The sequence below is a fragment of the Pleurodeles waltl genome, chromosome 10, assembly GCF_031143425.1.
Source record: "Pleurodeles waltl isolate 20211129_DDA chromosome 10, aPleWal1.hap1.20221129, whole genome shotgun sequence".
Lineage (NCBI taxonomy): Eukaryota > Metazoa > Chordata > Amphibia > Caudata > Salamandridae > Pleurodeles > Pleurodeles waltl.
The window spans coordinates 30420204-30443728 of record NC_090449.1 but is presented as its reverse complement, the minus strand read 5'-3'; the positions used below and the strand labels follow the sequence as shown (position 1 = coordinate 30443728).

The 23525-nt window shown below is 51.5% G+C and overlaps 1 protein-coding gene across 1 annotated transcript in view; it reads left to right on the top strand.

The window, feature by feature from the left end:
• Positions 1-23525, top strand: part of LOC138260973 (uncharacterized) — an 89396-nt gene that overhangs the window by 2575 nt on the left and 63296 nt on the right. The window lies entirely within an intron of this gene.

Genomic DNA, 23525 nt, shown 5'->3' with positions numbered 1-23525 from the left:
GATTTGGCTTATTTTTATAATGATGTCCATCAAAATGCCGGTGCTGCCGAAGAAAACCGGCCAGATGGCAACACTAGATGCAAACAGCTGTGCATGAGTGAATAAAACCATTTTCAGTATAAAGGTCGAACTCGACCCAAAGGTTTTGTAGCGCTTTACATGAGCACCGGTTACACTACACAAGGACATATTCTGTTTTTCGAGGCACAGGGAGATTAAGTGATTTGCCCAGAATCACAAGATGTTGCGCTGATGCCAAGACTGGAGCCTGATTCCCCAGTTCCAAAATTGGCAGCTCTAGCCATAACACCACATCCTGGCTAGAAGGAGGGTAGCAGGCAGAAGCCACATGAAAGCTCAACTCGTTATAGGCTCGAGGTTCTAACATAGCGCTGCTACCCCTAGCCCCTTAGGTGTGTGCAACAGGAGTTTTACCACAATACCATGCATGCAACATAATAAATACTAGGGACACCATTTGTGGGTATAATATGTTGCAAGTTTATTGATTACACAGGTTGGGTTAGCTTACGGGTGATCCCGGTGTCGGAGATGAGTTGGTTAAAAAATTGGCCGACACCCATCCTGAGAAAGCTAGAGCTGTTCCGTCTGGTGTTCTCTGCACCAACGTGCTTAGCTTCTTACAGCTCATTCCTTTATCGTGGTTTACCACTTTATTAATGTGTCAAGCTCCTGACAAGTCAGAGCGAGACCCCGGCCAGTCTCCACAGTTGCTCAGGATTCCAACTGTCCCTTGCAGGATTAAGGAGCGCCGTTGCATCATCCCAGACCCCGCCGTAAAGACTCCCAGTGGCCTGAGGAATTGCTTTTGGCTCCAGGAATCAGCATCTGGAGGCCTTCTAATCAATTTTAAAGCTTTCGGATCGCCCTGTAACTCCGCTTTGCGACGATTCTTGATTCCTCTGTAAAGAAAGTCATGTTATAAATGTCCTTCTTGTATATGTGCCCATCCCTTCTTCTATGAATGTATCCAGCCCCGGTTTGCCACTGTTGTAGGTTGGGTGGGAGGTTTCTCGTCGTTTGCCCAAAGAGGCCCTGCCCTGAGCGGTCACCCCTTAAGAGACCTCCAGGCCTTACTCCTCCCTCCTCCCGCCTCACACCTTGGGGCCATAAACCGAGCGGTGGACCACCCTCACAAGTACGGAGGCCCCTTCTGTCCATCTGCCTCCCTAACAGGGGGAGCGACCCTAGGAAGCTGTCACCCTTATTGTCACCCTGCGTGTGACGTGGCCGCTATATAGCGCTGCTACCCCTAGCCCCTTAGGGGTGTGCAATTGGAGTTTTACCTCAATACCATGCATGGTACATAATAAATACCAGGGACACCATTTGTGGGTATAATATGTCGCACATTTATTGATTACACAGGTTGGGTTAGCTTACAGGCGATCCCAGTGTTGGAGATGAGTTGGTTAAAAAATTGACTGACACCCATCCTGAGAAAGCTAGAGCTGTTCCGTCTGGTGTTCTCTGCACCAACGTGCTTAGCTTCTGACAGCTCATTCCTTTATCATGGTTTACCACTTTATTAATGTGTCATGCTCCTGACAAGACAGAGCAAGACCCTGGCCAGTCTCCACAGTAGCTCAGGATTCCAAGTGTCCCTTGCGGGATTAAGGAGCGCCGTCGCGTCATCCCAGGCCCTGCTGTAAAGACTCCCAGTGGCCTGAGGAATTGCTTTTGGCTCCAGGAATCACCATCTGGAGGCCTTCTAATCAATTTTAAAGCTTTAGGATCGCCCTGTAACTCCGCCAAGCCTCGGGGATGGCATCTCATGATAACCGAGCCCCCCCCACCTGTGCTCATCCCTTACTTGCTACCTACAGCTTGCTACCTCAAGAGCATCTCTAATATTTAGTAGACAAATATCCGTGCCCGCGTCAGACAAGTGTACCCCGTCTGACGCAAAATTAACGCTCAGGCGTCTACTCAGCAGGGTATGTCTGATGAAACCAAATCCCTGCTGCTTAGCAAATTTTTGTAGCGACCAGTTGAGTCTCTGCCTGGACATTTCAATTGCGGCCGGAGACCTGGCTCCCTGCCACACCTCACATGGGATAATCACAGACCAAATTATTTCCCCGTCCTCCATCAGGGCGGCAAGTCTGGCAAGACCCTGCATCATGGCCTGCAACAGTGGGCCCCTCCCACAAGCAGTCAGTTAATATCCACCCAGGTGGATCACAAGAATGTCCGGCTTAAACCCTCTCTTCCCCACCAGCTGGCCAACTCTAGGTTCCAGCATGGCCCATCTCATTCCTGCGGTTCCCATCCAGGCGAAGTCGATGTTACTGAAACCGTGGTTCCAGCCACTCTCCCTGGTCCGGAGTTCTGCTCTGGCCACCAAGGAGTGGCCCATCACCCATACTGTCTTAGCCCCTAGATGGACAAGAAGGTAAGCATTACCACACAATTTATTTACATCTGTGATCGCATATGTTATGGCCAAACAACGTTACAATATATTCAACACATTTAGCACCATAGCAATGCCAATCTCTCAACTAGGCCCCCCTGCCAGCCTCCAGCCCTGGTTCGCTAAACGCTCTGCCCTTGGAGGGGCTCGTGATGACAACACCTAGAGTCTCAGGACCGAATGTACAGTTTGTATCTTCTGGACTGCCACCTTCCGATGCGCTTAAAAGCCTCTGCATGCAGGCCCTCCTCAAAGGCTGTGGTGGCCGCACCGATTCTAAACGAATGTGTTGAAAATTTTCGCCCCTGATATCTCGCCTTTGCGATTGCCCACTTCAAGACCCTTCTATATTGAAACTGTGTTAAAGGCTGACCATCTAGGTGAAGCAATAGGTATCCTGGTTGTGTGGGACGGCATGCAATGTACCTCCTGAGGAGTTCTATTGGGCAACATTTGGGGTACCCTAGTCTTCTCAAACGCACCAACACACCTTTCCCTTTCTGGTCAGCTTTTGAGCGCCGCACTTTCAGTTCAGCCATTACCTGACCTACCTTGAGATCATCCCATCTTAGTGCCCTGTCAGAAGTGTCGCTCTTCGACCTCGCCACTAACTCTGAAGTCCTGAACGCTCCAAAAAAAGCTAGGGAAAATGTGACACAGAATAACAGCTCCTCGTACTGTGTTACAAATGGCTGTGAGTGCCCCCACCAAAGCCCTGAGCATGTCTAAATCAATGGGTGCCCTTTGGTCAGGTATCTTTCCTTCTTGTCTAGCCCATCCTTTCAGTGCTGCCCTCAACAGGAAGCCGGCCGTCGGATCTTCTTCTCCCTTCAATTTTGAGAAATGGGCGATTGCTGCCAAGTGCCTTGAGACCCATGCTTGTGATTTCCTATTGTCTTTTGCCCACAGTATGAAGTGATGCACCCTTCTTGTCGGTGGATGGGTGTCCCCATCTCCCAATGACAGTGTTACTGATGTGAACCAGTTGAGACACGCCCTGTATCTTGCTTGGGTTTTAGGGGCCAGTGATAACTCTCCCAGCGCCCCTATCCTTCGCTCCACTGTACCAAACGCCACCACTCCACATTGAACGACGTCATCTCCGCCATCGCCTGGGGACAAGACACCCAGAATTTCACTCACTGAAAACGAGAAAGAGCATCAGTAGCCACGTTCTTCACCCCTTGCACATGCCGCGCGCGAAATTCCACGTTTCTTAACAGGCAACCTCTCACTAGATCCCTCAACAGCCCTACCAATACTGGGCAATTCCCGGACTGGCAATTGATGGCCTGTACTACGGCCATGTTGTCAGACCAGAATGTAATCCTCTTATTGGCTAACAGTTGTGGCCACAGATGGAGAGAGAGGACAATTGGGAACGTTTCCAGTACGGTAATGTTCTTTGTGAGTCCATGCCTAATCCATGCATTGGGCCATTTCGCCGCACACCACTGACGGTCCAGTATGACCCCAAAACCCTCTCTACCTGAGTGGCGAGCAGGAGTTGCTGACTGGTGCACCATGGAGTGCGCCACAACCGGGTACCATTGAAATCCTCCAGAAATGACAGCCACATGCGCAGGTCCTCCTTCAGGCCCGCACAGAGGCGCACCAAGTGTCGGAGTTTCTTAACCTTCGCTGTTGCCCTTGCTAGCCGCCTGGCAAATATTCTGCCCGCTGGTATAATCCTTGCTGAAAAGTTGAGCCTGCCTAGGAGGCTCTGAATTGTGGCTAGTGTCGCTTTATCCTTGCTCAGCACCTGCCGGATGTTGGCCTGCAGAGCCGTGACCTTGTCCTCCGGCAATCGCACATCCCTTCCATTGAATCAACCTCAATGCCCAGGAATGTCAAGCACGCAGTAGGCCCCTGAGTCTTTCCTGGAGCCAATGGCACCCCCAGTGACTGACTGAGGTTTTCAAATGAATTGAGGGTTGCCCTACACTCACCAGAACCCACCTTGCCTATGAAGAGGAAGTCGTCTAGGTAGTGCAGTGAACTCCCAGGGGGGGTGCTTTTTCTCAGGGCCCATTCCAAGAAGCATGCAAAGGTTTCGAACAAAGAACATGACACAGCGCAACCCATGGGCATGCACTTGTCGTAAAAGTATTGGCCAGCCCGCTACATCCCTAGGAGGTGAAAGCTACTCGGGTGGACCTGGAGAAGGCGGAACGCAGACTCAATGTCCGCCTTTGTCATGAGCGCACCTTTGCCTGCTGTGTGAACTAGGTCAATCGCCTCGTCAAACGAAGCATTGCAAACTGAGCACGTTCTCTCTTCGAGGTAGTCATTCATGGATGATCCTTTGGGGTAAGAGAGATGGTGGATCAACCTATACTTGCCCTGCTCCTTCTTTGGTCCAATCCCCAGAGGTGACACAATGAAATTTGGAAGGGGTGGCTGGGTGAAGGGGCCAGCCACCCTCCCCAATTGACGCTCCTTCTCCAGCTTCTCCTGCACCACTCCTGGGACTTCCATGGCCGAGCGTAAGTTATTGGCTCGCCTAGTAACTGTCGGGCCGGAATAAGGGATCCTAAAACCTTCACTGAAACCCTGAACAATAGCTCGTGTTCCACTGATCTAGGGTAGCCTTTGAGGATCCGGGCCAAGGTGCTAAAACTTATGGGAGAAGGTGCTATAATAGTATGTTGTGAGTCTGGACAATTAGGGCTGCTTGGCACCGGCAAAGGTACCCATTGGCTTATCGGTCTTGCTCCCTTTGTTGCACTCGGCTGCTGGGTGCCAGCCGGCGTACTTGGAGCAGTTGTGGGTGAATTTGCAGACGGCACCCCATGAGCATGCCCCGGCGTTGTATAGCCTGCATGAATTATTGTTGAACCTATACTGATAAGCCCCTCTCCCCCTCTGCTGGGGCTTCCCTCGAAAGGAGGGCCTAAGCTGCTGCTTAAAATAGTATGGCCTTGCTTGTTTGTGTCTAGCGAAACAGGGGGTCACCGTTTGCTGGCCTGCTGCCATTGCCCATGTACTGGACCCAGAGTTCAATTTCACGGCAGTCCCATGCCATCTCAGGTGCTTGTTCCATCTTTTGCCTGAATTCCCTGTCGTAGTTTAGCCACCCTGAGCCCCCATTGCAGGTATATTCCTCATATATGACCCGGCTGTATTTGCATAGAGCCGGTCCCTGCTCAGGGAACTTCTCCACGATCACTGTGGACAGCATTGAAAATGCCTCCAACCAGTTGCCTATTGATTCCTCTGGCTTAACTTTCCTCTTCCATTTATGCTTCTTTACCTCCTTGCTGGGTACCGTTATGTCTGCGCCCTCTTTGGCAAATGTGAGCAGTGAGAAAATGTAAATGAATTCCCTGTTCCATATTCTCTCCCTAGCTTCTAAAGGGCCCCTCCATGCCAGGGATGACCTCCCAGACAACAAGGGGGGATCGGGCCTAACATCAGCCCTTTTGCTGTTCCCACCTGCTAGAGTATCTGTCGCGACCCTGTCCGCAACCTCGGCTCCCGGCACCGAAGCCTCGCCCTGCCCCTTCGGTGGAGAGTTGGTGCCCTGGCCCCACACCTGCCCTGCGCATGCTCGCCTGCTGCTAGCGCCTTGTTCGTCCATGCCCAAACCCGCTAGCACTTTCACTGACGCCATGAAGCTGTGCATCGCCTCCATCATCTTACCCAGTCCAACCTGCAACCCCTGCCCCGATGCTCCTGGGGTGGGGCTGCAGGACACACTCATTGCGGGCTGGCCGTTTTTCTCCTGCGCAATTCGCATGCTCGCCCCTGTGGCAAGCCCCCCAGCTGTGAGGGGAACCCCACTTTCAACCGCCGGCTCCTGTTCCAGAATGTCTTTCTTAGTTCTCCTCTGCCCGCTGTCCTTCTGGGAAGTTGAGGGGCCTTCCAGTAAATTGCTGTCCGCCATGTCCTTCTTGGCCCCTTTGAGTTTGTTCCCAGCCGTGGCCCTCGCCGGCCTCTTCCTTTTGGCAGGCGCTAAGGACACTCTCTCCGCTTAGGAGACAGAGGCCTGAGTCTGAAGGCTGCACCTCATCCATGTTTGTCGCGGTGGGGTTTCCGACTGCTGCTGGACTCCTTGTGCAGCCACCATCTTCCTTGCCCATTTCAAACCTTTCGCCTGTCCCATGGCCATGAATTTCGCCCAGATCTCAGCCTCCTCCTGGTTCTCATTGGGGGGAAAAAGTGAAGGCGACCCGTGGACTTCCATCATAGCCGATGTGCGTGCGGATTAGGAATTTAGGTCTGCAATTGAGATAAGACAGCTTCATTATTGCGCCCTTGGTGATGCACCACCTAGTTAGTAGCTCGCCTGGTGTCACCCATTTTTCTTTTTTGCGCAATTGTCGCTGGTCTTGCCAGCCCCCATAGTCCCCAGCCCTACTTCCGCTGTGCCGCTCCCCATTGGCCCTTATGGCCGCTCATCAGCTGTTAGGTGGAACCCAAGCGGGGTAACCTCCTGTAAGGAAATGCCTCCTTGGCATGGTTACCCCCTGACTTTTTCCTTTGCTGATGCCAAGTTTTGATTTGAAAGTGTGCTGAGGCTTGCTAACCAGGCCCCAGCACCAGTGTTCTTTCCCTAACCTGTACTTTTGTTCCCACAATTGGCACACCCTGGCATCCAGGTAAGTCCCTTGTAACTGGTACCTCTGGTACCAAGGGCCCTGATGCCAGGGAAGGTCTCTAAGGGCTGCAGCATGTCTTATGCCACCCTGGGGACCCCTCACTCAGCACAGACACACTGCTTGCCAGCTTGTGTGTGCAAGTGGGGATAAAATGACTAGGTCGACATGGCACTCCCCTCAGGGTGCCATGCCAACCTCACACTGCCTATGGCATAGATAAGTCACCCCGCTAGCAGGCCTTACAGCCCTAAGGCAGGGTGCACTATACCATAGGTGAGGGCATAAGTGCATGAGCACTATGCCCTTACAGTGTCTAAACAAAACCTTAGACTTTGTAAGTGCAGGGTAGCCATAAGAGTATATGGTCTGGGAGTCTGTCATACACGAACTCCACAGCACCATAATGGCTACACTGAAAACTGGGAAGTTTGGTATCAAACTTCTCAGCACAATAAATGCACACGGATGCCAGTGTGGAATTTATTGTAAAATGCACCCAGAGGGCCACACACCAGACATGTTGCTGGCCACATGGGGAGAGTGCCTTTGTCACTCTGTGGCTAGTAACAAAGCCTGTACTGGGTGGAGGTGTCTCTCACCTCCCCCTGCAGGAACTTTAACACCTAGCGGTGAGCATCACAGGCTCACCCCCTTTGTTACAGCACCCCAGGGCACTCCAGCTAGTGGAGTTGCCCGCCCCCTCCGGCCACGGCCCCACTTTTGGCGGCAAGGCCGGAGGAGATAATGAGAAAAACAAGGAGGAGTCACTGGCCAGTCAGGACGGCCCCTAAGGTGTCCTGAGCTGAGGTGACTCTGACTTTTAGAAATCCTCCATCTTGCAGATGGAGGATTCCCCCAATAGGATTAGGGATGTGCCCCTCCCCTCAGGGAGGAGGCGCAAAGAGGGTGTAGCCACCCTCAGGGCTAGTAGCCATTGGCTACTAACCCCCAGACCGAAACACACCCCTAAATCGAGTATTTAGGGGCTCCCAGAACCTAGGTAACTAGATTCCTGCAACCTAAGACGAAGAAGGACTGCTGAGCTGAAAAACCTGCAGAGAAGACGGAGACACCAACTGCTTTGGCCCCAGCTCTACCGGCCTGTCTCCCCACTTCAAAAGATTTGCTACAGCGACGCGTCCCACAGGGTCCGGCGACCTCTGAAGCCTCAGAGGACTACCCTGCAACTAAAAGGACCAAGAACTCCCGAGGACAGCGGCTCTGCTCCAAGAAAGAAGCATCTTTGCAACAAAGAAGCAACTTTGAAAGAACACACGTTTCCCGCCGGAAGCGTGAGACTTTGCACTCTGCACCCGACGCCCTCCGCTCGACTTGTGGAGAAACAACGCTACAGGGAGGTCTTCTCGGCGACTGCGAGCCCGTGAGTAGCCAGAGTTGACCCCCCTGACCCACCACAGGGACGCCTGCAGAGGGAATCCAGAGGCTCCCCCTGACCGCGACTGCCTGCTTGAAAGACCCGACGCCTGATAAGGACCCTGCACCCGCAGCCCCCAGGTCCTGAAGGATCCGACCTCCAGTGCAGAAGTGACCCCCAGGTGGCCCTCTCCCTTGCCCTGGTGGTGGCTACCCCGAGGAGCCCCGCCCCCTTGCCTGCCTGCTTCGCTGAAGAGACCCCTGGGTCTCCCATTGAACTACATTGCAAACCAGACGCCTGTTTGCACACTGCACCCGGCCGCCCCGTGCCGCTGAGGGTGTACTTTTTGTGCTGACTTGTGTCCCTCCCGGTGCCCTACAAACCCCCCCTGGTCTGCCCTCCGAAGACGCGGGTACTTACCTGCTGGCAGACTGGAACTGGGGCACCTCCTTCTCCATTGAAGCCTATGCGTTTTGGGCACCACTTTGACCTCTGCACCTGACCGGCCCTGAGCTGCTGGTGTGGTAACTTTGGGGTTGCCCTGAACCCCCAACGGTGGGCTACCTTGGACCCAACTTTGAACCCTGTAGGTGGTTTACTTACCTGCAAAACTAACAAACACTTACCTCCCCCAGGAACTGTTAAAAATTGCACAGTGTCCAGTTTTAAAATAGCTTATTGCCATTTGTGTGAAAACTGTATATGCTATTTTGCTAATTCAAAGTTCCTAAAGTTCCTAAGTGAAATACCTTTCATTTAAAGTATTGTTTGTAAATCTTGAACCTGTGGTTCTTAAAATAAACTAAGAAAATATATTTTTCTGTATAAAAATCTATTGGCCTGGAATTGTCTTTGAGTGTGTGTTCCCCATTTATTGCCTGTGTGTGTACAACAAATGCTTAACACTACCCTCTGATAAGCCTACTGCTCGACCACACTACCACAAAATAGAGCATTAGAATTATAAAATTTTGCCACTATCTTACCTCTAAGGGGAACCCTTGGACTCTGTGCATGCTATTTCTTACTTTGAAATAGTACATACAGAGCCAACTTCCTACACCTCCTGACAAATAATGTGCTACCCGCTGGCGGGACTTGATAGCTGATACCCCTTTACGCGCTTTACTCGAATGCCCCGGGGTACCTGTCAAGTGACCTCCTCATCTGTCCACCCCACTGACCTGTGCCCTCCCTTGGGAAACCTAGCTTGCATGCGCTGCTGCCTGCCGCCTCCCTTCATGGTGGTCACGCAGTACCCTTACTCTGCTTACCATGTACCTCACAGTCCACCTTAGTACCTTACCGATTGTGCCTCGCCGTTGCCTTATGTGGCCAACCGCAGGAATTCCCACAGTGCGGTGGCTCCCTGGAAGCAAATTGACAATTAACAATCCATGCATCCCCATTTGTAATTTTTTTTTTAATTATCTTTGTATATGTGCAATTGCTACTTAAATATACTGCATGTAAGGTGGGGATTGAGCTCCGGGCTATCTGCCTCGTATTAGCCCGTAAGCATATAAATCAACAGCCTCTGACTCTCCGAGTTGCTGGCGCTTCGTGCCAGACTCGTTGGGCCTATGCGGGAATGCAGCTGAACGCGCATGGCGGGGGGCACATGCCCTGCCACCCACGTGCGACGCCCGCACATTACTCTGTGGTGGGTTACGGGCGCTCCCCGTGTTTCCACACGGTTCCGATATCGTCCCTACAAACACCTTCATATAATAGGTGAGTACACATTCACCCTCTATACACTTTTCAGTGTTTCTAAATGTGTCCCGTGCACGCTCGCGCTTGTATAGCGCGCCCGACGTGCACGCCCGCGCTTGTGTAGCGCCCGACGCCGTTCGTGCCACGCCTTCAGGCGTCACCTCATCCGAGATTTGGGCAGGGGGATGGGCGCACTGCGCGCCTGACTTTGCGCGCCCCATGGCCCGGTGCGGCGCACCCCTCCTACCGGCATGCCGGCGATGGGCGCGCTGTTCGGTGGATCTTGCGTGCCCTCCATGGCCCTGCCCCCGCTCCCCGCCGCGACCAACCGTGCTCGATGCTGGCGCTGCCCAGCACCAGCAATTGACCAACACGCAGCCTACTTCGCGCTGCGTTCTGCAACCCGCTTGACTAAGGTGAGGAACGGTGTGGGGGGGTGGTGTATATTCTAGCGAATCCACTTCGGAATCGCATCGGAAGCACATAGAACATGCGTCCCAGGGGCATTAAGCGAGTTGGTCGATCGGGGGAGGGGAGATCGGGGAGGTTGGATTGAAGCTTTGCGCGATGGTTTACCTGGTCGGCAATGCGGTCGTGCCCCAGTTTATGTAAAGTGAACTTTGTAAACTATGTAACGTTGTCCCACCGCCCACATATCCCACTGAGAAAGTAGCCGTCATTCACCATATTCGTACCACACCGATTGCGGTCGGAGCATCCCTATTGCATCCCCCACGCTGGCCCCTCAATTACTCCGACTAACCTCGTTCTTGACTTGTTCTGGGTGTCCACAGCCGGGTATCCGCGCCAGATACTTTCTTTCTTGTCGTTTGCCCAAAGAGGCCCAGCCCTGAGAGGTCACCCCTTAAGAGACCTCCAGGCCTTACTCCTCCCTCCTCACACCTTGGGGCCATAAACCGAGCGGTGGACCACCCTCACAAGTACGGAGGCCCCTTTTGTCCATCTGCCTCCCTAACAGGGGAGCGACGCTAGGAAGCTGTCCCCCTTATTGTCGCCCTGCGTGCGATGTGGCCAGCTACAGAACCTCGAGCTCAGCGAGGGATTACACTCTTGGGGCCATATTTATGAGAGACTTCCGCTGCCGGGGCATCACTTTCTTTGACACTCCGGCAGCACAAGCCTCTGTGAGCCTCTGTGCTCGACATTGCCTCATAGATATGGAGCAAGACAAAGCAGCACAAGTCGCTGCATTGCCTTACTCTGCGCTAGGGAGGCGTTCCATGGGCGTTGTGGTCGGTTTTCCCGCTTAATTTCCTAATTTACTTAATCACCTAAACCTGAGGCAACACCAAAGCCTTACGCCCACCCAGAACAGGCGTAACAAGGAGAAATATTTTCATTTCTCGTTGTTTTTTCCTCTTTTTATGTGTGCTGCATTCTGGGCACTGGTTACAAGGGCCATGGGATTGGTGAGCCTCATTCCTCTAGGAGTTAAGACAAGGATATGGAGCAAGTGGTTCATAGATATTTTTTATCTTACTAGAGTTTCCGCCGGGAGGCATAGACTTAGCAGTGTGCAACAAGAAAGAGGAGGACAGGCGTGAAAGGAGGAGAGGAAGGACAGAAAGAAACTTCAAAAATTGGGTCGATGCATTTAGACTCATGGCATGAATCATCGTTGAGAAATCCCCACACTGCACGCAGGACCTATAGCTCTACGAGGTGAGAATACATGAGGTACATAGGCAGTTTGCATGCAAGGCATGGCTAGAATACGACAGAGGTTTTAGACTTAAAATGCAGAAACACCCTGACTTGGAGTGAGATGAAGAAGATGTAAGATGTACCTGGGTTCATACATAAAATGATGACGGCAAAAGAGGCCAAGACATGGTCAGGGAAGGCAGAGCAGCCCTTTTGGAGCCACCCCTTTAGGAAGAGGCAAGAGAAACAGAGATACATTTACAAGACAAACAGGAGACAAGCATCAGACTAGTAGCACAGCAATATGCTGGAAATATGAGTCAGACGAATGTACTTGGGATCAGTCATGCAAGTTCAGACATGTGAGTGCCACTTGCAGGGGAGTCCATCCGTCAGCTGAGTGCAAGCTTGGGAAAAACCCCAGTGACAAGTCGGAAGCGAAAAAGAAGTGTTGGCAGTAGCAGTCATTGTAGGGGAGGCTGCATGGAGTGGGGCGAATGTCAGCTTGCCAGGTCCCCCATAAGCATTCACAAACTCAGAAGGTTAGTAAACAGTTATATCTGATTGAGACTTCTAGTTGCAAATTCCTTACCTTAGAATTTCCCCCAGGCATCAGACTGGATCCGGAGATTTTTCTTCGAACAATACCCTTGTGCGTCAGTAGGTGGCGTTGACCGACTCCGTGGGCGTCGCTGGAGTCGCAGTCGTTGTGATGACGTCAGGAGTAGTACATAGACGCCGTCTCAGTGCAGTGATGCCAGTTCTTTTTTATCCGCACCACAAGCTGATCCGGAGAGAGCTACCCTGGTCTCTTTTTGACAGATTTCGGCCGTTTTGTTGAGTTTTCGAGTGAGCTTTTGGTGCGTCGAGGATGTCCCCGAAGACCGGGTTCAAGCCGTGCGAGGACTGTCGCCGCATGATGTCGGTGACGGATCCGCATCAGGTTTGTTTGTGGTGTCTCTAGCACGACCTCGACCCAAAGACATGCTCCGAGTGCCAGGCCATGCACCCGTTGGCCTTGAGGGAGAGGTCCCTCAAGCTCATGGCGGCCCGGCGTTCGACTCCGCACAGGTCCCGGTCTCACTCGAGAGGAAGGTCTCGAGACCATTCGCAGAGCCATCACCACTTGTCGTCCTCAAAATCTTCGGGTGAAGGTAAGAAGAAGTCGAAGCGGTCTCATCGCTCTTCGACTTCGCCCCGTGGGTGGAGCGCCGACACGCAAGGCCTCTGTCCTCGGAGCCTGTGTCTGGGTCTGCTCCGCGCTTCCCCGAGTTTCCGAGAGCCGGAGCGACCCCCGCCCAACTTAAGGAATTCTATTAGGCCATGTGCCTCATCTTTGGGCGGACTGACCCTGATACAGTGCTTTCAGGCCAAAGGGGTTTGGTTGAGGGGCCTTCGGGTTCTGTGCCAGCAGCTTCAGCTCCAGCCACTGAGGTCCCCTCCGGATCCGCTCGCAGATCCGCGCCGGCGTCGGTCGCACCATTGAGACCTTCAACGGCACCAGGTCAATTGCGACGCTCCTGACGTCAGTAGTGCCCACTATCGACATCGACCCGATCCTTATCCCCGATGACTCGGTGTTGGAGCGGCATCGGCCGACGCCGCCTTTGTCTTCAATGGGGCCTATTCACCCCAGGTCAGATTTGGAACCTTTTTCCTATGGGTACGAATTCGGGGAAAAATTGGAGGGGTCCCTGGACCATTATGAATACCAGGAGGACCCATCTTTGGACTGGGCACAGGAATTGGGCGATGCCAGTGGACTAGACACTTCTCCAGACGCTGGTATGCTGTCTCCTCCTACTGTGGCTACGGCGGAGGGAGCGACTTATGGTATGGTGGTCAGTAGTGTGGCCGAGGTCCTTGGCCTTGAGCTACCTACTATAGAGGTCAGGTCCAAACTCCTGACGGAGGTGCTTCAGCCAGGGGCTTCCACATCTGAGCCCCTTTTACCGTTCAATGAAGCCCTCACTGATGTTCTTTTGGGTACTTGGTCCAAACCCAACACAGGGGTTCCTGTGAATAGGACTATCGCACGCCGCCATAGGCCCTCTCCGAACGACCCTAAATTCCTGTCCCAACACCCCAGGCCTGAGAGTCTTGTCATCCAGGCTTTCTCTTCTTCAGGCGCATTCCCTTCCGCACCCCCGGATAGGGAATAAAAAAGGCTGGAACAATTAGGGAAGAAGTTGTTTTCTTGCTCCAGTCTCGTGCTGCGGTCTGTGAACAGCGCATGCTTTTTGGGCCACTATACCCACTCTCTGTGGGATACGGTTGCGCAAGTCCTGCTGCAGATACCGGAGGAGGCCTGTGCTATCGCCTCTCAAGCTGTCAACGATGGGAGAGATGCAGCGAAGTTCACAATCCGATTTGGGCTGGACACAACCGACTTTCCGGGCAGATCGGTTGCTACGAAGGTGGCCTTGAGACGCAACACCTGGTTGCATACTTTAGTTTTTTCTGGGGATGTCCAACAGCCTCTTATGGACATGCTCTTTGATGGCTCCCTTCTCTTTGGAGACAAAGAGGACTCAGCCTTAGAGAGATTCAAGGATTCCAAGGCTACGGCTCGGTTCCAGGGCTACAGCTCGGTCCCTTGGTCTTTCCTCTGCCCCTCGCCCACGCAGTCTGCTTTTCGCCTGCGCAGTCCGCTTTTTGCCCCATTCGTGGCCATGGAAGGGGCTCCCTGTCGCGTCCCCTGCCCAGCCACCATGCCACCCATGCTGGTCAGCCGCTGCGTGGCAGGGGATGTGGAATCCCACGTGGACGTGGGACAGGAAACCAGAGGTCTGCCCATTTCACCTCTGCCCCCGCTGCAGCCTTCAAACCCTTCTAGTCCATCTCCTCACTCCCATCCAGTTGGAGGCAGGATTCGCCATCACCTGCCCCACTGGCAATCCATCACTATGGACAGGTGGGTTTTGCAGATCTTTCGAAAGGGCTACTCCCTCCCTTTCAAATTTGCCCCACTGGCCAGGCCTCCATCACTCAGCCAACTCCCGGAGGATCATATGCCACTCCTCCGCCAGGAAGTCGCGGCTCTCTTGGCCAAGGGAGCTATAGAGAAGGTCCCTGTGCCCGAAGTAGGTCGTGGTTGTTATTCCCGCTACTTTCTGGTGCCCAAAAAGGACAAGGGCTTACGTCCTATCCTAGACCTTCGGGACCTCAACTACTTCCTCAAGAAGGAGAAATTCAAAATGCTCACCCTGGCTCAGATTCTGTCTGCCTTAGACACAGGAGACAGGATGGTAGCGTTGGACTTGCAGGACGCTTTTTTTCACATCCCCATCCTGCCTGCCTACAGATTCGTGGTAGGTCATGAGCACTATTACTTTACCGTGCTCCCCTCTGGCCTTACCAGCACCCCTCAGGTGTTCACGAAAGTGATGGTAGTGGCTGCAGCTCATCTGCGCAGGTTAGGGGTCTCAGACTTCCCCTACCTCGACGACTGGCTGTTGAAGGCGGACTCGCCCCAGAAAGTCGTCTCCTACCTTCAGACTACAACAAACGTCCTGCAAACGGTGGGGTTCACTATAAATGTGCCAAAGTCACACCTGACTCCCTCTCAGATGCTCCCTTTCACCAGAGCTGTTCTGGACACGGTGCAGTTTTGGGCTTATCCTCCCGAAAAGCAAGTCCAAGATATTCAGTCTATGATTCCAATCTTTCAGCCTCTGTCTTGGTTTTCGGTGAGACTGACTCTGAGGCTGCTGGGCCTCATGGCCCCCTGCATTTTGCTAGTGACACATTGTAGGAAGTTGGCTCTGTATATACTATCTCAAAGTAAGAGATAGTGTGCACAGAGTCCAAGGGTTCCCTCTTAGAGGTAAGATAGTGGCAAAATTTGATAATTCTAATGCTCTATTTTGTGGTAGTGTGGTCGAGCAGTAGGCTTATCAGAGAGTAGTGTTAAGCATTTGTTGTACGCACACAGGCAATAAATGAGGAACACACACTCAAAGACTTAACTCCAGGCCAATAGTTTTTATATAGAAAAATATATTTTCTTAATTTATTTTAGAACCACGAGGTCAAGATTTGAAGTAAATACATAAAATTAAGGTACTCCACACAGGTAGGTTAGGAACTTTGAATTAGAGGAGCAACGTACACAGTTTTAGTTAAAATGGCTATGAGCTATTTTAAAAGTGGACACAGTGCTAAAATCAACAGTTCCTGGGGGAGGTAAGTAATGGTTAGTTTGTCAGGTAAGTAAGACACTTACAAGTCTAAGTTCCTGGGCATAGGCAGCCCACCATTGGGGGTTCAAGGTAACCCCAAAGTTACCACAGCAGCAGCACAGGGCCGGTCAGGTGCAGAGGTCAAATAGGAGCCCAAAACACATAGGCGCCTATAAAGAACAGGGGTGCTCCGGTTCCAGTCTGCCAGCAGGTAAGTACCTGTGTTCTCGGAGGGCAGACCAGGGTTTTTTTGAAGAGCACTGGGGGGGACACAAGTAGGCACACAAAACACACCCTCAGTGGCACGGGGCGGCCGGGTGCAGTGTGCAAAGCAGGCGTCGGGTTGGTAATACAAATTAATGTAGGGACTCGGGGTCACTCTAGCGGTGCAGGCAGGGCACAGGGGGGCTTCTGGGGCCAGCCACCGACTGGGCTAGGTAGAGGGTCGCCTGATGGTCACTCCTGCACTGAAGTTCGGTTCCTTCTGGTCCTGGGGGCTGCGGGTGCAGTGCTTGGTCCAGGCATCGGGTTCCTTGTTACAGGCAGTCGCAGTCAGGGGGAGCCTCTGGATTCTCTCTGCATGTGTCGCTTTGTGGGTCCAGGGGGGTCGTCTCGGGCTACTCACGCGGTCGCGGTCGCTGTCGCCTGGGAGTCCTCCCTGTAGTGTTGGTTCTCTGGAGCTCGAGCCGGAGGAGTCGGGTGCAGAGGGTGAAGTCTCACGCTTCCGGCCGGAAGAGTGAGGTCTTTAAAAGTTGCAAGAAAGTTCCAAAGTTGTTGCTGGATTTGAAAAGAGCCGCTGTTCACAGGAGTTTCTTGGTCCTTTGGTTCAGGGCAGTCCTCTGAGGCTTCAGAGGTCGCTGGTCCCTGTTGGATGCGTCGATGTTGCAGTTTTCTTCGAGTCAGGAGACAGGCCGGTAGGGCTGGGGCCAGAGCAGTTGTCGTCTCCGTCGTCTCTGCAGGGCTTTCAGGTCAGCAGTCCTTCTTCTTATTTCAGGTTGCAGGAATCTAATTTCCTGGGTTCTGGGGTGCCCCTAAATACTAAATTTAGGGGTGTGTTTAGGTCAGGAGGGCAGTAGCCAATGGCTACTGTCCTGGAGGATGGCTACACCCTCTTTGTGCCTCTGCCATGAGGGGAGGGGGGCACATCTCTAATCCTATTGGGGGAATCCTCCAATCTCAAGATGGAGGATTTCTAAAGGCAGGGTTCACCTCAGCTCAGGACACCTTAGGGGCTGTCCTGACTGGTGCGTGACTCCTCCTTGTTTTTCTCATTATCTCCTCCAGCCCTTGCCGCCAAAAGTGGGGGCAGTGGCTGGAGGGACAGGCATCTCCACTAGCTGGGATGCCCTGGGGTGCTGTAACAAAAGGCATGAGCCTTTGAGGCTCACCGCAAGGTGTTACACTTCCTGCAGGGGGAGGTGAGAAGCACCTCCACCCAGTACAGGCTTTGTTCCTGGCCACAGGGTGACAAAGGCACTCTCCCCATGTGGCCAGCAACTCGTCTGGTTGTGGCAGGCTGGCAGAAACTGGTCAGCCTAGCTCTAGGAATCAGACTGGTATTCAGGGGGCATCTCTAAGATGCCCTCTGGGTGCATTTTACAATAAATTCCACACTGGCATCCGTGTGCACTTATTGTGCTGAGAAGTTTGATACCAAACTTCTCAGATTTCAGTGTAGCCATTATGGAACTGTGGAGTTCGTATTTGACAAAACTCCCAGACCATATACTCTTTATGCCTACCCTGCACTTACAATGTCTAAAGTTTTGCTTAGACACTGTAGGGGCATAGTGCTCATGCACATATGCCCTCACCTGTGGTATAGTGCACCCTGCCTTAGGGCTGTAAGGCCTACTAGAGGGGTGACTTACCTATGCCACAGGCAGTGTGAGGTTGGGATGGCACTCTGAGGGGAGTGCCATGTCGACGTAGTCATTTTATCGCCACCAGCACACACAAGCTGTGAGGCAGTGTGCATGTGCTGAGTGAGGGGTCCCCAGGGTGGCATAATACATCCTGCAGCCCTTAGAGACCTTCCATGGCATCAGGGCCCTTGGTACCAGGGGTACCATTTGCAAGGAACTTATCTGAGTGCCAGGGCTGTGCCAGTTGTGGGCGCAAAGGTACAGTTTAGGGAAAGAAAACTGGTGCTGGGGCCTGGTTAGCAGGGTCCCAGCACACTTTCAATCATAACTGGCATCAGCAAAAGGCAAAAAGTCAGGGGGTAACCATGCCAAGGAGGCGTTTCCTTACACAACCCCCCGCCCCCCAAATAAAAGAGGATGAGACTAATCTTTCCCAAGAGAGTCGTCATTTTCTAAGTGGAAGAACCTGGAAAGGCCATCAGCATTGGTATGGGCAGTCCTAGGTCTGTGTTCCACTACAAAGTCCATTCCCTGTAGGGATATGGAGCACCTCAGCAGTTTAGCGTTCTCTCCTTTCATTTGCATTAGCCATCTGAGAGGTCTGTGGTCAGTTTGAACTATGAAGTGATAAGCTGCACTAAAGGACTCCATCCCAGCAAGGACTTGATTCAACAACCTTTGGAAGGTGGCAGGGGCATTCTTTAAGCCAAAGGGCATTACAGTAAACTGGTAGTGCCCATCAGGTGTAGAGAATGCTGTTTTCTCTTTTGCTCCAGGTGCCATTTTTATTTGCCAGTACCCTGCTGTCAAGTCAAAGGTACTTAAGTATTTGGCAGCACCTAATTTGTCTATTAGCTCATCTGCCCATGGAATGAGGTGAGCATCTGTCTTGGTGACAGAGTTAAACCCTCTGTAGTCCACACAAAACCTCATCTCTCTCTTGCCATTTTTTGTGTGAGGTTTGGGGACCAAGAACACTGGGCTAGCCCAGGGACTGTCAGATTGCTTAATCACTCCCAACTCCAGCATCTTTTGGACTTCCACTTTGATGCTTTCTTTAACTTGGTCAGACTGTCTAAATAGGTTATTTTTGACAAGCATGCTGTCTTCTGTGTCCACATCATGGGTACACAGGTGTGTCTGACCAGGGGTTAGAAAAAAGAGCTCAGCAAACTGCTGGAGGACTTGCCTGCAGTCAGCCTGCTGTTGGCCAGAGAGGGTGTCTGAATAGATCACTCCTTCTACTGAGCCATCCTAAGGGTCAGTGGAGAGGAGATCAGAGAGAGGTTCACTCTCAGCTTCCTGGTCCTCATCTGTAACCATTAACATGTTTACATCTGCCCTATCATGGAAGAGTTTGAGGCGAATCACATGGATCACCCTCTTGGGGGGACCTACTAGTGCCTAGGTCAACCAAGTAGGCGACCTGACTCTTTTTCTCAAGAACTGGCTAAGGGCCACTCCATCTGTTCTGAAGTTCTCTTGGAGCCACAGGTTCCAGATACAGACTTTCTGCCCTGGCTGAAACTCAACCGTAGCAGCCTTTTGGTCATACCACATCTTCTGGAGCTGTTGGCTGGCCTCAAGGTTTTTGCTTGCCTTTTCCATGTACTCTGCCATTCTTGAACGTAGGCCTAGTATATAGTCCACCACATCTTGTTTAGGCTCATGGAGGGGTCTCTCCCAGCCTTCTTATACAAGTGCTAGTGGTCCCCTAACAGGATGGCCAAACAGAAGTTCAAAGGGGGAAAACCCTACTCCCTTCTGTGGCACCTCTCTGTAGGCGAAAAGCAGGCATGGCAAGAGGACATCTCATCTCCTTTTGAGTTGTTCAGGGAGCCCCAGGATCATGCCCTTCAATGTCTTGTTGAATCTCTCAACAAGGCCATTGGTTTGTGGATGGTATGGTTTGGTGAATTTGTAAGTCACCCCACACTCATTCCACATACGTTTCAGGTAATCTGACATGACGTTGATACCTCTGTCAGAAACCACCTCCTTAGGAAATCCCACTCTGGTAAAAAATACCTATGAGTGCTTCAGCTACTGCAGGGGCAGTAGTGGACCTAAGGGGAATTGCTTCAGGGTATCTCGTAGCATGATCCACTACTACTACGATGTATTGGTTCCATGATGCTGTGGGAGGTTAAAGTGGACCCACTATATCCACTCCCACTCTTTCAAAGGTGACCCCCACCACTGGAAGTGGAATGATGGGGGCCTTTGGATGGCACCTGTCTTATCACTGGCTTGACAGGTGACACAGGAGGTGCAAAACTCCTTTACCTTCTGGGACATATTGGGCCAGTAGAAATGGTTGACTAATCTCTCCCATGTCTTGGTTTGTCCCAAATGCCCAGCAAGGGGAATGTCATGGGCTAAGGTCAGAATGAATTCCCTAAACTCCTGAGGCACTACCACTCTCCTGGTGGCACCAGGTTTGGGATCTCTTGCCTCAGTGTAAAGGAGTCCATCTTCCCAATAGACCCTGTGAGTTCCATTGACATTTCCTTTTTCTTGCTCAGATGCTTGCTGTCTTAGGCCTTCAAGAGAGGGACATGTTTTTTACCCCTTACACAGCTGTTCCCTTGAGGTTCCCCCTGGGCCCAAGAGCTGAACCTGGTAAGGTCCCAGCTCCATGGACTCAGTTCCCTCAGGGGATAGAACATCTTCCTGGGAAGAGAGGTCCTGTTTCTTGTGCTGTGTTGAAGCTGGTTCCCCAGTCTTCTTTCCTTTTCTCTTGGAAGGTTGGGCCGTTATTCCAGACTCCAACACTTCTTTTTCACCCTGAGCCCTGCACTGGGCCCTTGTCGTGACACACACCAGTTAATGGATACCCAGCATGGCTGCATGGTCTTGAGCTCTACCTCAGCCCATGCTGAGGACTCCAGATCATTTCCTAGCAGACATTCTAATGGGAATGCAGAGGAGACTACCACCTGTTTCAGGCCAGTGACCCCTCCCCATCCTAAAGTTGCCATTGCCATGGGATGGACTTTAGTCTGATTGTCAGCGTTTGTGACTGGATATGTCTGTCCAGCCAGGTAGTGTCCTTGGGAAACCAGTTTGTCTGTGACCATAGTGACACTGACACCTGTATCCCTCAGGGCTTCTACTCTAGTCCCATTGATTAAGAGCTGCTGCCTGTATTTTTGCCTGTTAGGCGGCCAGGCAGCAAGTGTGGCTAGGTGCACCCCACCCTCAGAGACTAATGTAGCTTCAGTGTGATCCCTGATTTGCTCTGGGCACACTGTTGATCCCATTTGGAGATTGGCAATTCCAGTGCTAACTGGAGTAGTAGTTGTGGGACTTTTCTTGGGACAGGCCTTGTCTCCAGTTTGGTGTCCATGCTGAGTACAGATGTGACACCAGGCCTTTTTGGGATCAAAGTTTTTACCCTTATACCCGATTGAGGATTGTGAAGAGGCTCAGGACCCACCCTCCTGAGCAGGTTTTGGGGGCCCTGTAGAAGACTCTTTACTTTTTCCCTTGGATGTCTCAGCACTCTTCCCCTGGGGAGACTTTGTGACCCCTTTCTTTTGGTCACCCCCTGTGGAAGTCTTGTTCACCCTAGTCTTGACCCAATGCTCTGCCTTCTTTCCCAATTCTTGGGGAGAAATTGGACCTAGGTCTGCCAGATGCTGATGCAGTTTGTCATTGAAACAATTACTTAACAGGTTTTCCTTCATAAACAAGTTATACAGGCCATCATAATCATTTACACCACTGCCAGTTATCCAACTATCTAGTGTTTTGACTGAAAAGTCAACAAAATCAACCCAGGTCTGGCTCGAGGATTTTTGAGCTCACTGAACCTAATCCTGTACTCCTCAGTTGAGAACCCAAACCCCTCAATCAGGGTAGCCTTCATGAGGTCATAGGATTCTGCATCTTTACCAGAGAGTGTGAGGAGTCTATCCCTACACTTTCTAGTGAACATTTCCCAAAGGAGAGCACCTCAGTGAGATCTGTTTACGTTTCTGGCTACACAAGCCCTCTCAAAAGCTGTGAACCATTTGGTGATGTCATCACCATCTTCATATTTTGTTACAATCCCTTTGGGGATTTTTAGGATGTCAATATCTTCTCTGACCCTAGTTATGTTGCTGCCACCATAGATGGGAGCTAAACCTATCTATTTTCTTTCCCTCTCTATGGCTAGGAGCTGTCTCTCCAAAGCCAATCTTTTGGCCATCCTGGCTAACAGGAGGTCATCTTCATTGAGGCTGTCCTCAATGTTTCCAGAGTTACTGGTCTCCCCTGTGGAAGAACCAGTCTCTCTGACTATGATTTGTGGAATCAGGGTTTGAGAGACCCTGTTTTCCCTAATAAGAACAGGAGGGAGGGAATCATCCTCCTGGTCACTAACTTCCCCCTCTGTAGGATTATCCTCAGAGGGGTGGTCCTTTGCAAACTCTGCCTGAAGCTTCTGGAGCTTCACTTTGGTAGGGTTGGATCAAGTCTTTATATTTTTTAGCTTACAGAGAGTCCTTAACACTGAAATCCCTAGATGCAGTTAAGGGGTGAGGTTGAGTTCCACCACCATCTCATCTGTGCTAGACATTATTTCTCTAAAAGTTGGGATTACTTTTTAAGAATCTAAAAACTACTTCTAGAACTTAAGTCCAAACTTTTAAACTCTAAAAGAAATGCTAACAGGGACTTACACAAGGCCCTAGCAGGACTTTTAAACATTTAGAAAAATAGTTCAAATTGCAAAAATCAGTTTCTAATGACAATTTTTGGAATTTAGTCGTGTGATCAGGTATTGTCTGAGTAGTCCAGCAAATGCAAAGTCTTAGAGCCCACCGCTGATCCACCAATGTAGGAAGTTGGCTCTGTATATACTACCTCAAAGTAAGAGATAGTGTGCACAGAGTCCAAGGGTTCCCCTTAGAGGTAAAATAGTGGCAAAATTAGATAATTCTAATGCTCTGTTTTGTGGTAGTGTGGTCAAGCAGTAGGCTTATCAGAGGGTAGTGTTAATAATTAGTTGTACACACACAGGCAATAAATGAGGAACACACAAAGACTTAACCCCACGCTAAAAGTTTTTATATAGAAAATATATATTTTCTTAATTTATTTTTAGAACCACAAGTTCAAGATTTGAAGTAAATACATAAAATGCAAGGTACTTCACACAGGCAAGTTAGGAACTTTGTATTAGAGCAATAGCATACACCGTTTTAGTAAAAATGGAAATATGCTATTTTAAAAGTGGACACAGTGCAAAAATCAACAGTTCCTGGGGTAGGTAAGTAACGGTTAGTTTGTCAGGTAAGCTAGGCACTTACAAGTTCAAGTTCCTGGGCATAGGCAGCCCACCATTGGGGGTTCAAAGCAACCCCAAAGTTACCACACCAGCAGCTCAGGGCCGGTCAGGTGCAGAGGTCAAAGAGGTGCCCAAAACACATAGGCGCCTATGAAGAACAGGGGTGCTCCGGTTCCAGTCTGCCTACAGGCCTGCGTCTTCGGAGGGCAGACCAGGGGGGTTTTGTAGAGCACTGGGGGGGGAACACAAGTAGGCACACAAAACACACCCTCAGCAGCACAGGGGCGGCCGGGTGCAGTGTGCAAAGCAGGCGTTGGGTGTTGTATTAGAATCAATGGAGGGACCTGGGGGTCTCTCTAGCGGTGCAGGCAGGGCACAGGGGGGCTTCTCGGGCCAGCCACTGTCTGGGC